Source organism: Pezoporus flaviventris, unplaced genomic scaffold (genome assembly GCF_033815535.1).
Source record: "Pezoporus flaviventris isolate CSIRO_AGI_PZ_B2104156 unplaced genomic scaffold, CSIRO_AGI_Pfla_v1 ptg000020l, whole genome shotgun sequence".
Taxonomy (NCBI): Eukaryota; Metazoa; Chordata; class Aves; order Psittaciformes; family Psittacidae; genus Pezoporus; species Pezoporus flaviventris.
The window spans coordinates 6,706,539-6,729,934 of NW_026892568.1; the positions used below are offsets into that span (position 1 = coordinate 6,706,539).

At 48.3% G+C, this 23,396-nt stretch overlaps 1 long non-coding RNA gene across 1 annotated transcript; it reads right to left on the reverse strand.

Annotated features, from left to right (window-relative positions):
• Nucleotides 1-389: 389 nt before the first annotated feature.
• On the reverse strand, nt 390-16,843 carry LOC133270457 (uncharacterized). Its single transcript, XR_009743783.1, has 3 exons — nt 16,712-16,843; nt 4,043-4,171; nt 390-488 (listed from the first exon to the last, which is right to left on the reverse strand). It is a non-coding gene; the product is annotated as an uncharacterized LOC133270457 (long non-coding RNA).
• Nucleotides 16,844-23,396: the final 6,553 nt, after the last annotated feature.

The following is a 23,396-nucleotide window of genomic DNA, read 5'->3' on the forward strand; positions in this document are numbered from 1 at the left end:
CGGCACTGGCCAAGTACGTACAAACACAAACCCTTCCTGTCTTTTTTTTGTTCCCAGTTTTCCGGGAAGGGGGTGGGGAAAGACCAAAAAACTTCATTTACAGGATTTCTTATTAGTATGTGTGAGAGTGTGAGCGTGCCTTGTGTGTGAGAAAGGGAGTGCTGGGAGATGAGTAGGTGTGAGGCACGTGGGAGCATCGGGCTGTGAAAAACGCACAAAGGGAAAGTTAAAGCCAAAGAAAGAGACTTTGCATTTCATGTTGAACCCGCTGGATTCCTGCTCCATCCTCCCCTTCCATAGGAGCAGTCCCACGGATGGGCTCTGACCCCCTTAGAAAGCCCTCTCCCACGCTCACAAGCACATCCCCACCTGGGAGCCAGGTTCTCCTAAAACCACAGCCACTGGTCCCAAGAAAGTCCGAGATTTTCCTTTACCAAATAATGAGACTGTGATAAGGGGAAACAAATGGGCCCTTGGAGCAGGGAGGGCTGCAATAAGAGATGAATTATTAGTCCAAGATGGAAATCTCTTTTGATAAATGACTGGCCCCAAGCAAGGAAGGATTCAGCAAAGCACAACAACGTCCTTGTTGTGACACGAGGAAGGGGAAGGAACAACCTTATAAGGGGCAACAAAGGCTCCGCGCTACCACCTTGACCAATTGGTTAATCAAGTGTATCCCACGACATCAGTGCAGTTCCCTCTTTGCATTAGTTACAGCATCTGAATGCGGTGGACAGCGATGATGTGCTCAGTCCAGGTCCTGGTTTGAAACCACCACCAGGAAAGAGGGTAGAGCAAAGCCTGCTGATGGGTCCCAGTGTCAAAAGCCCCTCGATCCGCACAGTGCTTCAAAGCTAAGACAGACCCAAAAAGACAAGGAGAGAGAACCAGGTTTTCCCCTTTCTCCCCTCCTGCAAGGAGCTTGGCTCAGCAGGATGGGGTGATGCTTCATAGGCCAAGCGAAAGAACTGCTGTTTATTAACACTGGCCCAATTCCTGGTATTTTTAAAGCCTAGTTCATTGAGGGGAGAATATCCATTGGCATCACTGGAAATAAACCTGACAATGAGGCACTGGGCAAGGCACTGGAATCAGCAGGCTTTAGCATCACAGCTCCTCCTGGATTTTGATGGGGAGGGTCTGTATGTCTAACTCCAAACAAGGTACAAGGACCTCTGTGGATTAGTACCCAGCCATAAGCAATGACACTATTGGAGTTTCTAAGTCCCTATAGCCTAGAATGCCGTTATCCCTGGGGACTGGTAACTGAAGCCTCTGGCACCACTATTTTTAGTGGGCGATTTAAGCAGAAACAGTGAGCAGAAGCACACATATATATCTCTGTGTATGCTATGTATACATATATATACACACTGCTAAAAAACACGACTGAAATGGCTTGAGCTCAACTTGCTAAACATATTTCTGCCTTTCTCCTCCCCCAGAAATCTCTACCAAAACATACCTCTCCATCTAATGAGATTAGCAAGGTACCATGCTAGATCTTTATTAGTTAAAGCTGACCATAGTGCAAAACTTGGCTGGAATCGTCAATGAGCTGACTGCCAGAGTGAGGAGTGCAGCCAGCAAGCAGATTTATTCCAAATGGGTCTCTGCTGTTTGCCTTGGGGAATATGCTTCCTTCTATTTAACTCCCTGAAAACTGGTAGCCAAAATTCAGCTCTCTTTATGCTCCCTGAACCCAAAGGTACCACCACTCCCACTGGCCTTACGCAGGCTGAATTCCACTGGCCGCAGTGATTTATATGAATACAAGGTAAAAGAAAAACAAACCTATTTACTCCGATGGCTCACAGTAGGATTTAGCACTGAGGACATTTATATATGGCAATCCCTGCCTTCTCTGACTGGCAGCTTGAAGAGACCAAAGTCCCAAATATTAACAGCAGAGCCCTGGGTGTTTATATCAGCAGTGCTTATCTTTACAGTCATCTTCTGCCCTCAGACGAGTTCGTTTGGCTCCCAGCATTCCTCTTTTGTAAAATATGGGCAGGGAGGAACAAGTGAGAAAGATCATTTCTATTATAAAATGCCTGGTGCTGGCCTCCCCTCGCATGCAGTCGCTGATAGGAAACCTTTCACGCGATCTGCACATTCCTTTCGTGGGTCACACCCAGAACCTCCTTTTAAAGGTCTCAGGAGGACCAGCAGATGCCTTAGGGGAAGGAACAGAGGCCAAAGCATGGCCATGTATGAGCGTTTCACTGCAAACAAGTTTCTTGCTTTGGAGTAGAAACGGGATGCATACGCAGAACAGATCTGGTTTCCATCAGCCCGTTATTTATAGCATTGGTTTCACACCATGGATTATACACACTCATGCTTGTTCTCTCAGGCTCTCAGTGCTCTGCCACGCTTCCTTCTCACCTGAGCAATGAATCTGGGTGTTTTACCCTGCCGTGATCAGGCTGTTCATGTCCCATTTAGTTGTGCGTTCACTGAATATGCTCCACAGAGCTTGGCTGCTCATGAAATGAGAGCTTGCAAGCAGAGTTCCTCCAAAACATCCTCCCGAGCCTTGGGCCAAGGTGGTGAAGGATCAGTTTATCAACAGTGCACAAAGGAGGCATCTCCTGAAGCCCTCAGTTCACAGCCCCCAGACGGATCCCTAAGGTTGGATCAACTGAAAACACCTTTGGTACAGAGAAGAATATGGTCCCATGAAACAAGTTACTCTGCTCTGCTGCTGCACTCTAACGGCTGCATGGTGGCAAAGACTCGATAGGAAGCCCCATGGTGGCCATCTCACCAGAAACTGCATCAAAGACCTCCTGTATTAAACAGCAGGGGCCTGAAAGAAGCTCCTACACAGCACAGTTCACAAGGAATTCTGCAGCCCATCACTTGCTGATCATTCATACAGAGCAGAATGGGATGGTAGGTTCCATCTGGTATGCCTGGAGTCATCAACGTTGTTCTAAGTAGTGAGGTTAAACAATGGGTATTTGGTCCCTGCTGTTGCTTGAATGAGATCTGTTGTCCATAATAAAACTCCTGGCACATGATCAGTCACTGTCTATAAACCCAAATTACACTAAGAAAAGCCAGCATACTGTTAAACAGTTTTAAACCATCATTAAAGAACACCATCTCCAGTCAGCACATTCTGAAGAGCCACGAGGAAAGCATTCTTCAGGTGTCCCTCAGACAGACATAACAGTGCAGAACACGGCTGATGGCTCTTCTTCAAAGTTCCCTGCCAACATCTGCACCCCAACACAAAGACTAGGCCAAGTTCTAAGATACCTGGAACCAAACAACAGTGTTCTCTGTCCCTGAGGTCACAATAATCAGCAACAACACCCTAACTCTGCTAAATGTTACTGGCAAAGCAGGGCTCGGGTCTCCATCATGAGCTTGCCAAGCTGTCCTCCAGGAGGACCTCACAGCCAGACCATGGGCAGCAGAACAGGCACCTTATGCCAGAGTCACCTTCTGGGCAACTACAGCTTAGTGAGTGTTGGCTGAGTTACCAGAAAGCCACATAAGCACTTGGACTAAGCAAGGTGTACTCCAGAGACTACGTGATAGGTTTGGTCTACTGCTAAACCTGTGGGTGGCTCAAGTTTGGGGAGATGGATTTTACCCCCTTCTTCTGGAATCTGAGGGCTCAATACAGGTGCCTAAACACAGATACCTGCACCTAGCGCCTCTGCAGATGTGCCAGTTCCACCCAGACATCTCAAACTGCATCATGGGGTTACCAAGCAACCAAAGGGTACCCGAGTAGGACTTCAGGAGGGAACTGCAAGTACAGCTGGAGAACTGTGGGATGCTCACACTGAGATACTTGTTAAGGTGCTTAATAATTTAGCTTACCAAAAAGAAGATGAAGAAGTATCTTATTAACAATAAAGAACACTTACTAAAGAGATCTCTTACAGCAGAACTCTCTTTAATCTAACAGACAAAGCCATATCAACATCCAATGGCTGGAAGCCAGAACTAGACAAATTCAAACTGCAAGGAAGGTGCCAGTTTGTAATTGAAAGAGTAATGAGCCATTGGAATTAGTCACCCCGGGCTGTGATGGATCCTCCACCATCTGAGTGGATGCCATTCTAAAAAGTGCCACATTGCAGGCACATATTTCTGTGTTTGGGAATTACTGGGAAAGGCTTTCCAGCTTGCAGGAGTTGTTTGTGCTCTGAAAAACAAACAAAAGAAGTATTATGCTGCTCAGTTAACAATGGAGAAGGGAGGTAGAGGGACTTTCAGCAGACAGCCTGTGACACTACCAGAACAGGATGCAGGTCACATATTATCATTTCCCAGCCACATTTTTACTCTCTGGAGCAGTCCAGAGCCCCAAAGCAGCCTTTTTGGGGCAGTAATCTCAGCTTGGTGACATCAAGCTCAGCAAGCAAACTCGGGCACAAGGCCAGGTCCAGATAAGACACAGGGAATGGACCGTATCAGCCAAGCAATCCTGCTGGAAACACCTCCAAATTTGCTCCTTACAAGAAGTCTGGGAAGAACAGGACATCTAGATGAAGCATGGTGGCTCTTGCCGCACTTCCAATGAGAGCCATCCCCAGGACTCAGCTCTCTCCATGCCTTTGTCCAACACAACTGTGCCCAGAGCCCTCTGAGCACCCATCAGTGTACTACAGATGGGTGCTCTGCAGCTGACCTGCTTGCTTTCCTCCTGTTCCCAAGGAGCATTCCCATCTCTTGCATACGATATAGGACAAAGTACACAAGAGGCACGTTTCCATCTTATCTCCAGCAGGCAGGAAAAAGGGAAAACCACAGGAGAAACAGTCATATGCCAAGACAGAGCTGTTCTGGACCCATTGTATGGGAATGCCTGCTGCCAGTTATCATGGAAGAGCAATAAACACCCAGGTTCACACGAGAAAGTCTGCACTGATGACTTCAAGAGTATGCAATGAAAATCAGCAGGAAGGGCACACACGGGTAAAGGCACTGAAGGCCACACTGGGAAAGAGGGAAGCCCCAGAACTAAGTGAATGAATGATTCCTTTGCTTCTCTGGTACCCAACGTCAGGTTGCCCTGAACAAAAAGACACAGATATCACTTCACCTCACTCCAAATAAAAGCAAGTTTTAAAGATGCGTAGACACCAAATCAAATATTTCATCAGGTTTGTCTAGTTTCATCTGGGGGCTGTGAAAAAGGCTTTTGAGACATTAAATGTGGGTAAGTGGCTACGGCACCTGTTCTGAAATACCCAAGAGAAGTAAGCCAGCTTGGTAAAGACAGAATGAAGCCTTCTGAGGTAGAACCTTTTGAGATAGTCTTTCTTGGCTGAAAAAGTGCAATAAATTTGGGGATGGTTTTATGAAACCCCTGCAGATGCACTGCTGAGATTTCACACAGACCATAACCAGGAAGGACTCAGCAACACACCGGCTTGGAACAGCCCAAACAGAGAAACTCTGTTCCTCCTCCTTTCCCCAGCCTTTGCCTGCAAACACATCACTACAGTTAGCACACAAAACACCATTCATTATAGTTAGAACCCAGGAGCACAAAGTTAGCTCTTACACTGGGGCTGGGATCAAAACGTAACACAAATGTTTAAAAGCAAGGATGAAATACTGAGCCCTCTGAAAGTTCAAGCAGAAAGAAATGTGACTGGTTCTCAGGCAAATGGGAAAACCCTATAAAAGGATCTTTAGCTTTATTCATCTGAGTTCATTCATTCACACCCACTGAAGGTGCTCCAGATTTACACATGGTACGGGGACTCAGGGCACTTAGTGGCGATACTTTGATTTCACACCACCACTGTGTACCCAACTGCCTGGGCTCAAAGTACCCAGCACTGCTCAACATTGACCCTCATTCTGCCTCCTATTATGGGCAGCAAGTCCAGGGGCTGTGCTACCCAAGGTTTGTATGGGGGTCCTGAATGTCTAAGGAGCTCCTAGAAGTCCTCCATGATCTCAGTATAATTTGCCAGGAACAGTTATGGCTCCAACAGGTTCTTAATGACTCAGAAGCTACTGGAAATGTCCAGACCTTTGTTGAGAAATTACACAGCTAAGAATTACCCAGGGTGCTGTGGACATGAAGGGGACTGTTATTACAGTAAGATCATTTTTCAGGTGGGAACCTAACCACAGAGATACTGAAGCAACCCATGCAAAGGCACACAGGGTATAACACATCCTGAGAAGGGTGAAACAATCAAGATTTGGCTAAGGCCAGCCCAGTGACTGGCTCTTCCTTCTGATGGTTAACAGTAAATTTCAGCAAGTGACATGGGGATGAATAATTCGGCTGGATGGGCCTGAGAAGTGGCACATGGAGGCTGAACTTTAGGGAGAACCCCCCGAATGCAAGCCCGGTTCCGAGTCCTCCCAAAGGAACCATCTGACTTAGAGCATCTTCCTTGGACTGAGTGAAACCCCACAAAATACACCCTGTGCAGCCCTTTGCACAGGGCAGCAGATGGACCCCATCAGTTCATGGGATGAGCAGGTATTTTCCATGTCTCACTATGAACCTTTGGTGTCTCTGCAGTGCAAGTGCATCACCCTTCTTTGGCTTTTTCAGTTCGATGGGTCTGGCCTAGCTATAGAGGCTGTGGTCTTCATTAGCAGAACTGCCATAGGACCTCTTTTGATACCACTCTGCAGAAACAGCTGGTTTCATAGAATCACAGAATGGTTTGGGTTGGAAAGGACCTTTAGATCATCTAGTTCCAGCCCCCCTGCCATGGGCAGGGACACCTAACGCTAAATCATATCACCCAAGGCCTCGTCCAACCTGGTCTTGAGCACTGCCAGGGATGGAGCATTCACAACCTCCCTGGGCAACCCATTCCAGTGCCTCACCACCCTAACAGGAAAGAATTTCCTCCTTACATCCAATCTAAACTTCCCCTGTTTAAGTTTTAACCCATTACGCCTTGTCCTTTCACTACAGTCTCTAACGAAGAGTCCCTCCCCAGCATCCCTATAGGCTCATGAAATCAGCCCCTGGATCTTTTCTGACAGGACTTATTTTGGTTCCTCTGGTAAAAGCAATGACACCAAGAACTGCCTCCTGAACAGGAACAATCTGGGATTCAGACAGGAACAAAAGAAAATGGGAGGTAATAATCACTGGACTATGCATCCACCCTGCTCCCAAAGGTTCCCTGTTTTCTGAAATGACTGCCCAGGTCTGAATCCGCTCAGGGGTCCCAGGAACACCCACAGCTACAGACACCCCTTCCCTTGGATCAGCGAGTACGACACTGCCTGAATGACAGAAGAAGTGGGATGGATGAGGAAATCTTCCCTCACAGGGGGAAATCCAGCAGTCAGGATACCAAGAGGGTGGTCTGCCTGTTAATTCAGGAGACAGAATTCAAACTGAAAGCTCCATGTGGAGCAAATTAGCAGAAACTAATTCTAATCCGTCCCACGCTGGCACAGAGGCACGTCAGCCCTGCTTAAAATTGCACCTCCCTTTAGATCTAGGCTGCCCCTTGTCCTACATGGAGAGAAAAAAGGATGGGGAGAGGCTGCATCACACTCTGAGTGCAGATGGTCCGTATTATTGAACCTCTGTGGAGTATCAGCCACTTGCCCCTGTGCCCCATGATAAATCACAGTCTCCTTCAATGGAGAACATTGAAGGGGAAGAGCAACGCTCTGTGGGACTCTGATTGGGTTTAAAGTCAGACTAGTTAAGGAGATGTAAATACTGAGCCCCTATCAGCCTGTAATTGTCATCATCATCCTGTTTAGGGAACTACTCACATCTTTGAGCAGTTACTCCGTGTCTCCTCCAGCCCAGGAGAAGGTCTGGAGCCCATTTCCGGCAGCCGGCAGAGAGCTGCTTTTCTTTAGTTGACACAAACAGAGTTTGTCAGCTTGTGCATCTTTGGTTTCTGCTTGGTTTAAAGCTGCTGCAGAGTCCTTGGGAGCAGCGTAGCAGCTGGAAACAGAGAACTCACAACCCACACCACAAAGGTGCCCATTCAGCAGCCACCGGTCCCCCAGGTCCTGTCCAACAAGAGCATCCTCTGTGCGGTGGCCTTTGGGACAGCATCCTCGGGCCCTGCTGAGAGGGGGGAAGTGACACTTCCAGTGGCTCTCGTGGAAGGCAGAGCCAAAACGTGCGCATTCACTTTCTTCTGCAGACAGAAAACTGAAGAAACACCCCAGCAGGCCAAAATAAATACATTTGGCATCTTTCCTGCATCTGCACCGGCACGTTCGTGGCACTGAAACCGAAAACAGGCCTGAACCTTATTTACACTAAAGTCTCTTTCCATCACTTTGGCAGTAGGAAAGGGCTTAGTCTCGGTGCATATTATATTTTCTTTTCAACATGTGTAAATGAGGATCAAGCTTTTACATTGCTTAAAATAGATGTAAATGACCCTTTATGCTGTCAGAATGGTGTCGAGAAGCCTTCCTGCAATAAAAAAATCAGCTCCATTATGCTTTCATATCATGCTCCATTCATTCAGTTTTAGTTTCTCAAACTCAGGCAATTCCCCTTGACCTTGGCAATCTGTGCTGAGATTTTACACAGCTGGGACTAAACCCAGGGTTTGAGGAAGGTGCATGAGCCCAGAGAGAAACACACCAAAACCTTCAATCTAAACTGGACTTGAAGACCCACCTGGAAGAGCCCCCATCCCCAACAGGCTCTAGGCCATCTGTGATAGATTTATTCTATTAGTTGCTTTGAAGACTTTGTATATTCCAGTCCTCTTTACAAAACCATGAAAGGGAGCAAAAGAGAGGCAGCGAGAGAATAACAAGACACGCTGAGCTGCCATCAGGGTTTTGATGCCTCACAGATGGACTTGCCATGCCTCCTGCTCAGGCCCAGGGGAAGCCACCACCATGAATCCCTGTTCAAGCCACTGGTTTGGCTCAATTACCAGTTTGCTCTGTGCACATGGAAGGAGACCCTGCCAAGAAAGGAAGTGGCCTTCCTTGGATCTCTACTATTGAATGCATTCATTTTCCTTGAAGAGATAGTCTCTGAGCACACAGGCTCAGATCGAAGGGCTGTATGAGCTACCCAGGTTATCGGTGGTGAAGGTCAGTGATGTGATCCCCATCCCTTCTGTCTGATTAATGCAGAGAAGAGTTGACCAAGGAGCAGGCTCAGTCCAGACAATCTGGCAGCCCAGCAGGGCTAAGGCAGCCCATGTCCTTAGGCTCAGTGCTGCAGGAAGTGTCTCCAGGTACCTCAGGGATGCAGAGCCTTGCTTTCCCACCTCTCTGTAGCTCTGCATGGTAAGTAAATTACTACAGCCCTTAGAATAAGGTGATATATTTCCACATTGCTGTCTTTTGCCAGTGAGTAAGCTCCAGAGCCAAGAAGGGGTTGGCTGTTACCCTGATTAATTACTGCCGGTGCTCCCTGCTGCCCACACTGCCTTCTCCCCTTTCAGCTCCTACTTGTGCTGTGGACTACTGGAAGAGGAGGGCTTTCATTCCAGCTTCTAGACTATTAAATCCAGATCCCATCCATGCTACTGCAGCCCCAACCTCTCTTGCTCCAACAAATAAGCAAAGGAACTGCACCCTTCCTTTGGAGCCATCATCACATGTGGAGACATCCTGACAGCTCATCAATACCTTCCACCCTGAAGAGCTGGAGCAAGTGGTACTCAACCCAAGTGCAAAGTGAGTTCCTGGAATATGCTGAGGCTGTGTCTGCCCACCCCATCCCCAGGGCTCCTCTGCAGGCACTGCCTGGCCCGGCATGGGATAACCCAGCCAAAGGGCAGAACATTTCCAGTAACCATCATTTTCCTTACAGAAGAATGCACGAGGGATTGACAACACTTTCCTTACCCTCCTCCTCCTCTTTTCCTCTGTAAAATAACCCTCTCTGCAGCATCGCCAGCTGAATGCCACTTCCCAGCTCTTCTCCAGGAGCAGCTGTAGTTGGAAGCACCCAGAGAAACCCAAGGGTTTATAAGGAACAGCTCAGAGGCACCCTGAAAACTGCAGCATGCTACCGAGAGTGCTGCAGTGTATTATCCCTTTTCTTAATTTCTGTATAGTTCTGGGTAAGGTTTTAATTGGGCATTGTATTTCAAAGCCAGGGAGTAGGACCTATGCAAAGCACTGGATAGTTTCTGCATTAATTGACCATCAAATCCTTCCCCTTTGCATCTGTATTCTATTATTAGAGAATGTAAAGCAGTTTACAGGGCTTTTAACCTCTTCAGGCAAGCACTCAGTGGAAGTTATACCGCTGCAGGGACCATATTAGCTTTACAGACTTGGTTTCTAATCCAAGGAGAGGAGAAAAAATGGACACGAGACAGAGCACATGAATGATTTTGGGTGTAAATCAGCACACCACCATTAACTTTGGTGGAGTTCTGCTGATTTATGCCAGCAAAAGATCAGACATTTGATCTGCAATCAGGTCCTTGCTCCCAGAGGACCAAAACGGTACCAGAGAAATCTTCACAGACCATTTATCAGCCTTTCCCTCTACATTCTTCCCTGCTGCCTGGAAAAGCCCTGATCCGATGCCAGGAGCCATCTGGCAAACCGGGCACCGTGATCTGCACGTACACTGTGTGCTCAGTCACTTGGAGGAAAATCACCTTCCAGCAAGTCACTTTGATGACCTCTGTGACCACCCAAGGCTCTCATGATGCTGGTGTCAGAGCAAGAACCATGCTGGGGATTGGGAACCTAAATTGAGTCCTGCAGACTCTAACTAAAGCTGCTGGGCTCTTTCTTCAGGGTCTCATGGGAGTAAGCACCGTTCCCAGACCAAGAGAACTGAGATGGAGGCAACACAAGCTGTCATGGGATCCTGTGTGCACGGATGATGTGGATGCCGTGTGTTATCACCAAGGTAGGCAAACAAGCATGAAGAAGTATTGTGGTGGCCAGGGCTGATAGCTCCTCCTGTGCATTGGGTGCTGGTTTCAAGCAGCATCAGACAAGCCTGTGCATCTTGTGGGACCTGCAGAAATGTACCTGATGGGTGGGTTCACCCAGGTAGCCACAGCTTCCAGTCCTAGTAACGTGAGTGCTCAGTATCTCACCCTCTTCCAGGATGACAGCCAACATGCACCATTTCCACTCAACCTAACATCGGAAGGATGACCAAACTGCCACACCAAAGCTCCACCTACCTCACTGTCCTGTCTTCAACCCAAAAAAGAGCAGATGCCTAGAGAAAACAACATCAACACATGCCATGTTTGGTACTTTCATCCAAAGAGCTGGATTCCCCTAACAGAGGAGTTTGATACCCTCAGACCTGAACAACTGTTGCAGAAAGAGCAGGAAGCAAGCCCTGGTGCCATCCTACCCACGGCAGGAGAGAAAAGAGCTCGTAGTGTGTCCTTCAGAAGAGTCACCTGAAGGGATGAGATGAAACCTATCCTCACAAAACCAGATGAGACGAGCGATGTTTGATCTCCTGTCTCTGTGCAGCAGGATGAGAAGGAAACTCCTCACCTCACTTGCCTTCTTTAGCCTGTTTTCCTCACACAGTTGCTCCACCGCCCCACAGCAAGTGGGATTCTCATTCTGCAAATCCCTACCCTATTTCTTTGTTCCACAGTAACCCCAAATGTCACTAGATAGAGCCCAGAACAGTGATCATGGGCGTGCAAACAACGGTGTAAGGGCCAGTGTAATGACCTTGTTCCTCAGCACTCGGCAACGCTTCCAAGTATCTTTGTATTTAGTTACTTGGTTAAGGTCCCGAACGTCTGACTCTCAGGCACTGTGTTTTTATTGCTACAGAATGAGCCAGAAACCATTCAAAACCTTTAAAAAGTCTTTTTAAATAGTCCGAATGAGGTTACAGTGTTGGCTGCCTGGCAAACACAACAGGCATTTCAAGTGGGAAAGAACAGTCCCTTATTGCATCTGCTGCTGGCATTTAGGGCACCCTGATCACTAACAATTCCCCAGCTCCAATGCTCAGCATCCTGCAGGCTGGGCAGAACCATAGGGAGCAAGGGGAGAGGAGAAAGGGGCTAGGTGAAAGGAAAGCCTGGGTTGAGAGTTAGCTGGAAATTTTCATTACAACTCATCAGAAAATGCTCATTTTTCACTTAAAGAGTCACAGAAATGCCCTGGTTTCCAACACCTGCCAGTGAAACATAAGCTGGGTTCCACCAGCAAACCCTGCCCAGATCTGCCTGTGTTCCACCTCACCTCAGGTGTCCAGGTCTGGCACCCTGGACTTTATAGAAACCAGAGCTTTTGATAAACTGCTCTGGAATTGCCTTCTGAACAGTGCTGGTGTCCCTGGGACAGACCTTAAACCCAGTGCAACCCTCCCTCCACCCAAGGTCATGGCTATTGATACCCCATCCCAGCCTCTCCTTGGCACCACCACCATCACCAACCCAGCTGCTGGCAGGAAGCCTCAAGCAGCATGGTAGACGGGAGGAACTCAGACTAGATGCTTCTGGTGTTCTGGGGCCTTTACTTCCCCATTCTGGGCAATAGAAGGCCCATCACTTCTCCACCAGCTGGTAAGGGCTGCTTAGGGAAAATGCATAAATATCAGAGCCAAGCTCCCTGTCCTTCCTTGGCATAACTTCTAGAAGCTGCGAGTTTCCTCAGGACACTGAAGGAAGGCAAAGAGCAAAGATGATGGTCAGGAAAGCACTGCAGAAAGGCTGAATAGAATAATTTAAAGGTATTATTAATAATGATGGCAATTACAGTACTAGAAAGCTCAGTGGTTTTTCATACAGGGCTGAAAAGGGAAGAGGAACAAACCCAAGCAACTTCCACAAGAATGCAAGAGAAGCAGTAACGCGCTGTGGAAACCAAACAAGATCAGCGTCCAGAAGCAGCAAGCCAAATCCTCTTCTTCACTAAACCAGCACAGGGCCCCTGGAGCTCAGGGGCTGGAGGAGAACCAAGGCTACCTCCTTCTGACCAGGGCAGAGGATATTAAAGCTGAGCTTTCCAAACACCTTTTGGGAAGTCAGCTCAAAATCACTGCAATTAAATAAGCCAAGGCATTCCCCCGAGGCTGTGCAAGAATTTGTGCTCTGTTCTGCTGAGCTGCTCTCCCAAGAGCCACCAAAACAAGTGTCACCCACCTATCACACCCCTACGTGTGTTCGCACTTCCCTACGCGCCATCAAGCCATCGGCTTGGGTCGCTTCTTGAGGACCATGCAAAGGCCATCAAAACCCCACCAGTCATTAATTCCCAGGAAGCAGGCACTCCCTCATTGGTAATTACTTAAATAAACTTCCCTTTCGTGGTGTCTGAGCCACGGCCTTTCCTTCTGACACGTCCCAAGAAAGCTTTCTTTAAGGTAAGACAACACAAGGGTTGTGGACACGAGCTGGGCTGCACCTGACTAAACACTGAGCCCATGGGTGATGGCCGGATGGCTTGAGTGGGATTTCACTGCCTTGCTCCCCAGTCCAGCACAGCCCCTTCCAGCTCACAGCAGAACAGCCCGAGTAGGATTTCCCCTTATATATGCAGCGTGTATCCTTCATGCAAATCTGTCTCATAAATCACTGCATCCCAGGTGCACCACAGAGTAATTTGTTAGGAAAATACTGTTCCAACCAAAGGATACAGCATACCACAGTGGCCATTAGGAGGGGCAATAACCAGGATAGGGGTGACTTGGAAACCTGACAGCCTCTGAAAATGATTCATCCTGCCTGACCTTAAATCTTAGATCCTGACTATTGCAGACGGAGCCGCCTTCGCAGGCAGGAAGCATCAGTCATGGCCATCACAGTATCACAGCATGTTAGAGATTGGAAGGGACCTCGAAAGATCATCTAGTCCAATCCCCCTGCCGGAGCAGGAACACCTAGATAATGTTACACAGGAATGCGTCCAGGCGGGTTTTGAATGTCTCCAGGGAAGGAGACTCCACAACCTCCCTGGGCAGCCTGTTCCAGTGTTCCGTCACCCTCACTGAGAAGAAGTTTCTTCTCAAGTTTAAGTGGAACCTCTTGTGTTCCAGTTTGTACCCAAATGTTCATATCCCCTCCCTGCCCATGGCTACAGGACACATGAGGACCCCCAGCTTAAAGAACTTGGGATTTGGGTTATTAGCTACCCCAAAATAACCGAAACAAGGGGCATTGTACACAGAACCACTCTGCTTTCTGCAACTTCACTAACAAACAGCTGCAGCCCGTGCTTATCTCACCTTCATGGTTATGAGAAAGATCTTACTGGTCTCAGTGATTTATGCTTCTATCAGCTGAGATCCTGATCTCAAAACTCCAAGAATATCTTAACTTCTGCTGTGCCATATGATCACGCTATCTCTGATACAGAATTCTACCCAGACATCTCAGTTTGCTGCAGCTAATCCAACAATAACCCAAGCAGCTCCAGTTCTCACATGTTTCCACAGTATTTAGAATACTCCCAAACTGCTTATTCTTATCTACAGATGTCAGGAATACACTTTGCCAACCAGACCTTTGACCCACTTCCATGTAAAGATAATGTGAAGTTGCATGCAAGCACAGGACTCGTTTCCAGAGGAGGCAGCATGAAGTTACCAAAGTAAAGATCCGTTTAAGTTAAAAGTTGAACAGTTTTGCTGTGGCAAGAGAAAAAAATCTCAGGATCTCAGAGAGTGCAGGGAGGAATATTGTACTGAGCTGAGGAAATGGACAAGCAGTCAGGCACAAAAACCTTCCTACAGCTCTGACGAAGAAGCAATGAACTTAAGCTCTTGTAGAGCTTAGCTTAAACCAAATGGATAGAAAAAGGAGACAAATATGGAATTAAGATATTTCCCCTCTAACTGTATTAACTATAGTAATGGGGTGACATATAATGGCAAAAGAAATCTTAATGTGCGTAAGAAAATACAAACTAGAACACCACATAGGTTGAGCACTTCAACAGCATCCCAGAAATAGACATTTTAGACCATTTAGACCACATCACAGGTATTCAAGACTTTATCCATGTTCACCACAGCCAATAGTTGCTGTCAGGCAACTGCAGAAGACATAGAATGGTTTGGGTTAGAAGAAACCTTAAAGCTCCTCCAGTCCCAACCCCTGCCACAGGCAGGGACACCTTCCACTAGAGCAGCTTGCTTCAAGCCCCTGTGTCCAACCTGGCCTTGAACACTGCCAGGGATGGGGCAGCCACAGCTTCTCTGGGCACCCTGTGCCAGCGCCTCAGCACCCTCACAGGGAAGAGCTTCTGCCTAAGAGCTCATCTCAGTCTCCCCTCTGGCAGGTTAAAGCCATTCCCCTTGGCCTTTCACTATGTGCTAGTCCTTCTCCAGGTTTCTTGTAGCCCCTTTAGGCACTGGGAGCTGCTCTAAGGTGTTCTCCTCTCCAGGCTGAACAACCCCAGCTCTCAGCCTCCTCTGGGCTCACTTGAGCAGATCCACATCCTTATACTGGGGACCCAGAGTTGAATGCAATAAAAAGCTCCATAAACAGCCATGGTAAAAATGCATCAGGAGCTCAGAGTAGCTCTTGGTGGGTTTCTGGCCCTACAGTGCTGGATTTTAGCACTGCCCATACACATTTATAGCCCTGAGGTGGTTGAAAAGGACTGACCAGGAGCAGATACAAAGGGCAACATGGCACTGCTCAAACACAACCGCCTACCAACTGCTTTACGCAGCTGAAGCATGGCAACAAGCATCCTCCCAAGCAGCCCATGGCTGGCACGTACTGCCAGACAGAAGGATTTCTGCCCTTTGGTCTGTTCAATCCAGCACTTATCAACACTCTGGGCCAGTTGATGTCCACCAGACACCACTTTTGGTGCTGGCATTCCCCGGGGAGTTCTTGGTGCACTCCTAGGTTCCTTGTTAGGTCCAGACAGGCACAAAACGCTCAACCCAGAGTCCAGGAGGGAGCAGATTTGCCCAAAGACACGCCGAGGACAGGGCTCCCTGCCATTACTAAAGTGCTTTGACCCCTGCCCTCCTGGAATGAAACCAGCCCCTCAAAGCTCCCAGTGTGAGGAAGAGAAAACTGCAACCGACTTCAAGTGGGATGGAAAACTCGGAGTTCAACGCTCACAAGCCAAGGCTGCTAATCTTCTTGTCATGGGAGCAGACTCACCCGGCAGAGGGGAATTCCTGCCTTTGACTGGACTAATTAAAGGCATCGAACTCTGCACCCGTTATGGCTTGATGTGCCTTAATCCGATGTGACATTCGCCATACGCGAGGAGCGCCGGCGCGCACATACGGTTCTCATTGCTGAGCGGGGTCTGGCACCCGCGGGGTGCCCCAGCTGCAGCACGCTTCCTCCCCTCGCTGGGCTGAGCTGTGTGGGGTGGCAAAGTGGGCGATCATCCCACCTCAGAGCCACTAAGGTCCCGGTTAGGGGAGAGGAGTGTGGTCTGCCCCAGCGCTGAAAGGTCATTTGAGAAGGCGGGGATGGGATTGGGATTCAAAGCTTTCCTCCAGTGCAATGGAAGTGGAAGGTGCTGAATGAGCAGTACCTGTTTCTCTCCTGTGCAGGCACAGGAACTGTATCTCAGGAGTGCAGAATATTATTCCCAAGCATTTCAAGGCCAGGTTGGACAGAGCCTTGGGGTTGCATGGTGTAGGGTGAGGCGTCCCTGCCTATGGCAGGGGGTTGGAACTGGATGATCTTAAGGCCCTTTCCAACCCAAACCATTCCATGATTCAATGATGGTACACAAGATTGTAATGATCTCACATTAGAGAAGTTTCAAGATGCAAGATGGGTGCTTGGATAGAGTGATGTGAACCATAGATAACACTTGTATTACTCACCTCCTGTCCAGGACTGGCCTCTTGAAGCCCAGGGATATGTCACCACACTCAACCATGCTCAACAGAATCCTGAACCAGCCCTGGGAAGAAAGCTTGGGCAGGGGAGGGCAGTCAGCAGCGGATGAGTTGGGATGTCTGTGCCACAGGAGAACCTGGCTCTGAAGACCTGGGTTGAGACGCAGACCCTGAAAAACAATAAAGCTTTCTCAGTGGCACTGCAAGAAATCAACTTTCCTCTTCATTTATTGAGTGTTCTGTAAAAGATTAGAGTCCCACACCACTATTACTTGCACTGTCAATTAAAAGTGTTGGTCTGCTAGGTCGGATGGCAGCAGGCAGCCTGTTTATATCTGCAGGTCCCAAGTTCATTTCCAGTTAATGATCCATAAAAGGGACTGCAGCATTTCTCCTAGGAAGATTGCTTGGAAGCAACTGATAGACTGCTTAGGCTATGGGAGAAAAAAAGCACTGAAATACTGTCATGAGTTATAAATCAGGCAAAGTCAGCGATGCTCTGTAAGGAGCAGTAATGTTTGGTGCATGCTGGTACCAACGGCTGGTCAGTATAAGCTGCTTCAGAGTAAAACCAAAAAGAGGGTGATTTCAGTACAACTGAAATGCAGAACATGTTCAAATTCATATCTAATAAAGCAATTCTTGTTTATTATTGAAGTACCAATTGATTATTAAAAACACATTTATTGAGGCTGGACCACAAGGTAACAGATCTGTACCTCTGGCATAGTTGCGAAACCTCTGTAAACAGCGATTATTAGAAACAGATTTATTGAGGCCTAACGATAGCATAAGCTGCGTATCAGTTACAGAGCTCTTAAAACCTGATCAGTGTGTTCTTAAGCCCTTTTTACTGAGGGTTTACAGCTCAGCAGTAGGGCTACACGTCTTCATTTGGTGTTGTTAAGCCACATAGAATACCATCTTAATGCTCGTTTGATACTTAATTAAGGTAGTGTTTGCAGGGAAAAGACTTCCCCAGTGAGAACCAGGAAACAACAATCATCTTCCTTCTTCCAACAACACAGATCACAGCCACTATTAGACCTGTTGGTGAATCTTCTCATTGATCTCTGAACCCCTCTTTCAGTGGAGCATGCGGATCAAGGGTGATCTGAGGGTACGACATGCAACGCGCAGGGTTGCATCCACCCCGGTGCCCGATGCTGGGAACACAGTGAGTCCTCCTGCCTACAGCCATGCAGCTCAAACCTCTGCTGGGCTTTGACCAACTCAACAAGCCCTGGTGCTCCACTCTTGTTGTAAATTGACTGCAGTCAGAACTGCAACAACACTAAAACTCAACAGAGACCAAATGCCGCCCAGGAGAAGGGAGCTGAGCATGGTGAAACCAGCACTAGCCACAGCCCGGTGAGCAGCAGGCAGAGGGTACCCCAGATGCGTGGTCCTTGCTTACTCACAGAGAACAAGTCCCATCCCATTGCTCCCTTCATAAATGATTGAAGACTTGCCTGGTGAAGCCACTTTTCCTCCTGTCCACCATTGCCAGTACCCATGGCTCCTGCTGCAGCCACCACATCTGGTACCTCCATCCTGCACACAGAGTACCAGACTACAGCACAGACATCGGAGACTCCCCAGCACCCAGTGAGCCTTTCCCATATCTTGGGATATCTGAAGGAGACTACAAGGATGCTGGAGAGGGACTCTTTATCAGGGACTGTAGCAATAGGACAAGGGGTGATGGGTTTAAACTTAAACAGGGGAAGTTCAGGTTAGATATAAGGCAGAAGTTCTTTACTGCGAGGATGCTGAGGCACTGGCACAGGCTGCCCGAAAAAGTGGTGAATGCTCCATCCCTGGCAGTGTTCAAGGCCAGGCTGGACGGAGCCTTGGGCAACATGGTCTAGTGTGAGGTGTCTCTGGCACGGGATTGAAACTAGATCATTTTTAGGTCCTTTCCAACCTGAACCATTCCATGATTCCAACAGATCATATCCCAAATGCACAACCAGCCAAACAAAGAGGCAGCAGAGAAACTGCAGCCGGAGCAAAGGCAGCGATTTTGCCCAGATCATGCAGAACAGCTGGGGCAAAGCCCAGGGGAGAAGAGAGCTCTGCTCCTTTTCCTTTGCCATGCCTTCAGACCTCCCAGCCTCCACCAGAGGAGGAGGGGAGAAAAGAGCTCCAGATTACTGCAGAACTCCCCTAGCTCCAGTCTCCTCTGTTCCAATGTATATATTCCACTACAGGTGACATCATGATTGCTGGAGTCTGACAGGTGATGCTGTAAAATGCATGAAACCATAAAAATTTCAACAGCAGCAAGCTCCATTGCCGCTACATCTGACAGCACTTAGCTGCCCAGCTAACACAAATATTATAAAAGCACTCGGGAAAGAAATCCAACCTGCCTGACCTCAGTTTTGGACTAATAAACAGTACAGCACGACCAGATTTCACCCACATATCATAAACAGACAGCTTTTAAAGAAACCAAAGCAGGGTGCTGGTAGGTGTAAAGAACTAAGGCAAGAGATGAGTTGGAAGCGGGCAAAGTCGTTGGTGAAGCCGCAGGGCTTTCTGGCACTCCATCTCCCTACCAGGAGGGGATCTGTCTTAGGAACTGCATAACTACAGCTGCAAAAAAATGCTCGCTGGTGCTACACAGCCAGAGCAGGGGTGCCTAAATCATGTCAGAACACCTGATGTTCATTTCTGCCCTATCCACAGGGAAAAAGTGAGTAATCTTGTCTCCAAAAGCTGGACAGTAAGTGAATCCAAGAGAATTATTGCCCTTTCTGTCATCACCCTCAGCACTACATTTGAAAAGGCCAAGGATCCGTTTCCTGTTTCTTTCTGCTGTGAGTCCCTCTCGTCTCCCTGGAGGAGGGGAGCACCTTGCCTTTGCTCTGTGGAAAGCTGCCTCTGAAGGAGGCGAAGGAGGATGCCCACGTGGGCAACAGCCTCCCATCACGACCAAGGTGAGCCAGGCAGATGTGGGTTGGTGGCTCCAGCCAGGGTAGGGGTTTTCAAACCAGACATGATGAAATGGATCTTCAGTTTCCCCAGGAAGAACTGATTTCCATGGGTTATCTGGGATTAGTCCGATACACGGATGGGCAGAAGGAGCTTGTCACCTCCCACCCCAAAAGCTTTCTAAGCAGATGCTGGGAACTGATCCTGGCTGTTCTTAGTCACCTCTCAGAGACACACAAGGTCCAATTTCCAACCCACCCTGCATCCATGCATGAGAATCCCCAAGCATACCTTAGCCCTGGGACTGTCCCAGCACTCAGGGCCACCAGAGCCTGTGCCCAGCAACAGGCACCAACCCACTGGGCATCAGCGCCAATAAGTGCAGCTGGAATCCGATTTGCTGTTAGACATAGCGACAGTGTTGAGACAGGCAAGCAACAGAAGTTACTATAAATACACATATAGCTCCATTAAACCCCCTTTATTCCAATGATTGGAGAACTGTCTCTTATGGATGCATACACCAGAGTGGGAGCGAGCAGAGCAGCAGGCACCAATGGGGCTGCCAGCTCTGGAGCTCTGTTACCAGGCAAAAGGAACAGCAGCATCAAACCCACACTGTTCACCCAGTGATGGGAATCAGCAACAGTGGTCAAACCTTCTAAATGTGGCTTTTGATAGTAAAGGTAGAACTATTTAAACGTCACTTTTTCAACCATTTCAACTACTGCAAAATTCTATCCAGCCTTTTTAATCACAGGTTTCACCGAGCACTTCAGCGGAGAGCGAACAACGATCATGTTCTCACTAAATCAGCACTGTTCTTTCACCATTACACCCTTTGTGTTGAACTAACTAGCAACAGATCAGCAGATTTTGCAGTTTTTCGTTACTGGAACAATATGCATAATGAAAAACATGAAAAGTGCATTCACTGGACCGAGTCGAAATCTTTTTCACATAAATGGGTCCCTATTTTGCAGTCAGATTTGTCAGAATTGACAGCAACTGATGGAAATGTGATGGCTGCAGTGATTGAAAGCAGCTGATTCAGACCAATACAGGACAGCAACTCCTTGGTGAGGAACATCGGGGGGGCAGGACAAGCTGTTACCTGGTAGGTCTTCACCTTTTCTGCTCCTGTTCTTCTAAGTCTCCAGTTCAGCAGCCAGGTCCAGCTACAAACAAACCCAAATCACAGACTTTTACAAATACAAGCAGACATTGAGATGATTTAAGCGTGTCCTTTGCAGTCACCTTCATTCAGAGCCAAGAAGATATTTAGGCACCTAATTTTGGATAAACTAAAGTGGATGTCATCCCCATGGGAAGTTTCCTGCCTAATCCTTCCCTGGATCACATCCCACACCTCCCTGCTGCTTCTCCACTGCAAAATACAGTGGAAAATGCTAACGGGACTTCCCAATCGTACCACTTCCAACTTGGGTTACTCAAGGGCTCAGCTACTCAAATTCAGACAAAGGCAATGAGCTCTCCCCAGCCAGCACAGGAGAGCAGCTCTGGATTAAGTGCTCCCATCTCCTGCTCCAGCCTCCCTGGATCATTCCCAGGGCTCCAGCCTAAAGGGAGCGGAAGCAGCTGCTTGGGGCTCCCTACAGATGATATGGAGCTGCAGGAGTCCCAGTTAATTCGTATCAAGCCAGGAGATGGCACTCCACAACATGCAGAGTAACGCTTTGCATGCCCCAAAACCCTCCCTTTTGTGCCTGCCAAGCAATTCCTTCCACCCACCAGCATCTCTGAGCGCAGCAGGTTGTACCAGGCCCCGGGGAGATGATGGGGAGGTGATGCAGCCACCACCACAGTCCTGCTGCTGTACAGCCCTACACCTGCAGCAGTCCTCAGTGGCTCCCAGCAGCTCTGGTTTGCAACCTCAGAGTCTCTTTCATGCAAACCCCCTTCTTTTTTTTATGGAAGAGGCAAAAAAGTAATAATAACTGATCATAAAAAATCAAAACCGTTTACCTTTCAGGAGGCAACTCAGCACAGGCTATTACAGGGTAATTTGGTACATCATAAACTTTCCTATTAGAACAGAAAACAGGGCTGCTTGCATGAGCTGCCAATTGGAAATAAAATAGTGGTGGGGTCGTGTTCATTAGCACCACTTTTTCTATTAGCTTTGCTTTCCAATGGGGTGGGGAGAGGAGGGGGATTAAGATGCAGGTGATGGTAGATAAGACAGGAGAGACAGAGGGCAGCTCCTTATGGAGAGTCTCTTCTTGCCCCCATTGCACTGACAGAGGAGAGCCCCACAGGGTGGTGATGGGCACGGGATGATCCCCAGACCACAGCGGGGTGTCCAGCCTCCCAAAGTACACAACACCACAGCAACAGCAGAAGCAAGAGAAGCTTAGGAGAGTGGCAGCTCATTTGTGCTACCCAGGGACACAGCATATGTACTGCAAAGTAAATAAATACATACTGAAATAGGGCTAAAACCAGGCCAGGAGAGAGCGAGCTGACCTGTTACTGCAACAGACCACTTGTGAATAATGGCCCCAAAGTGCTGGCATTCACATGCATTGCTCAGCACATTTCCCTGTGCTGTTGGCAATCTCTGACATTGATCCTGTGCCTGTTCACTTCTCCAGTTACCAGTTATACCACAAAATGGATGCAAAGCATCCAGTGAAGCTGGGTCTCCCACCAGCTGCGTTAGAATTGCCAGAAAGAACTTCCCTGGGCTCCTCTGTGCATGGCACACCAAAACCACATCACAGCAGTGAAGCGATATGACCAAGACCACAGGGGAAAGCGGTAGCAGAGGCAGGAATGATGTCTGCACCCTTGAGACTGCCCTCCCTAGGATACCCTGAGTTCTCCTGGAGCCATCATCCCTGAAGACAGTGGCACAAAGTAAGGCTGAAGCATTTTGGTTCAGAAAAACAGCAACAGAGCTGAAAGCAGCATAAATGATGTTTTTATTTCTGTGAAGGAGGATAAAAGCCTCATTCCTCTGTTCGGAGTTTCCTTTCGCTGATGTTCACACTAATGGTGTGCTTCCCTGGGTGACTGCTTGGTGAGATGGAGGGACCTGCTCACCTCCATGCTGTGGCACAGCAATGGATCCCATCACATAAACCACAGACACCGTAACTGGTCCGCGGAGACCAGAGGGCATCAGCCTCCTCCATCCCCTGGTACTCCGTAAACTGGCACCTTGCAGGAGCATCCTGATCCTTGTGACTGCTTGGACATGGGAAACACACCCAGACACACACTGAGTGTTTCCAGCAAGCAAAGCACCATGCAAATAAGCAAGTTACATGGCAAGATTTTTGGCAGCTTCCTATCAGGATAACACGTAGATTCATTGACAAGGACTTCTGCTGCCCTACAGCTACACTACTCTGACCAAGACATGTGAAAACCCACCCCATGCCAACAATCCACACAGCCCAAAGCTGAAAAGCCCCAGGTTCCCATCACATCTGCTCTCCTTGCCTTTGCAGCCTCCATTAGATGATCCCAACAGCAAAGTACTGGGAAGCATCACGTAAAACTGCTCATCTTGCAGCCGGAGAGCTGGGCTGGCTGTGCTCCTCCTGCACACACACATACACATTGCTCTGCAAGCCGAAAGCGGATCCGCTCCCCAAACACCAGCTGGATGTGACACTCAGATGGGCTGATCTGCTGATACTGAAGCCAGAAAGGTCAGCACAGAGGTTGAGCACTGAGGTGAGTGTTTGATTAAAGCGGGTGG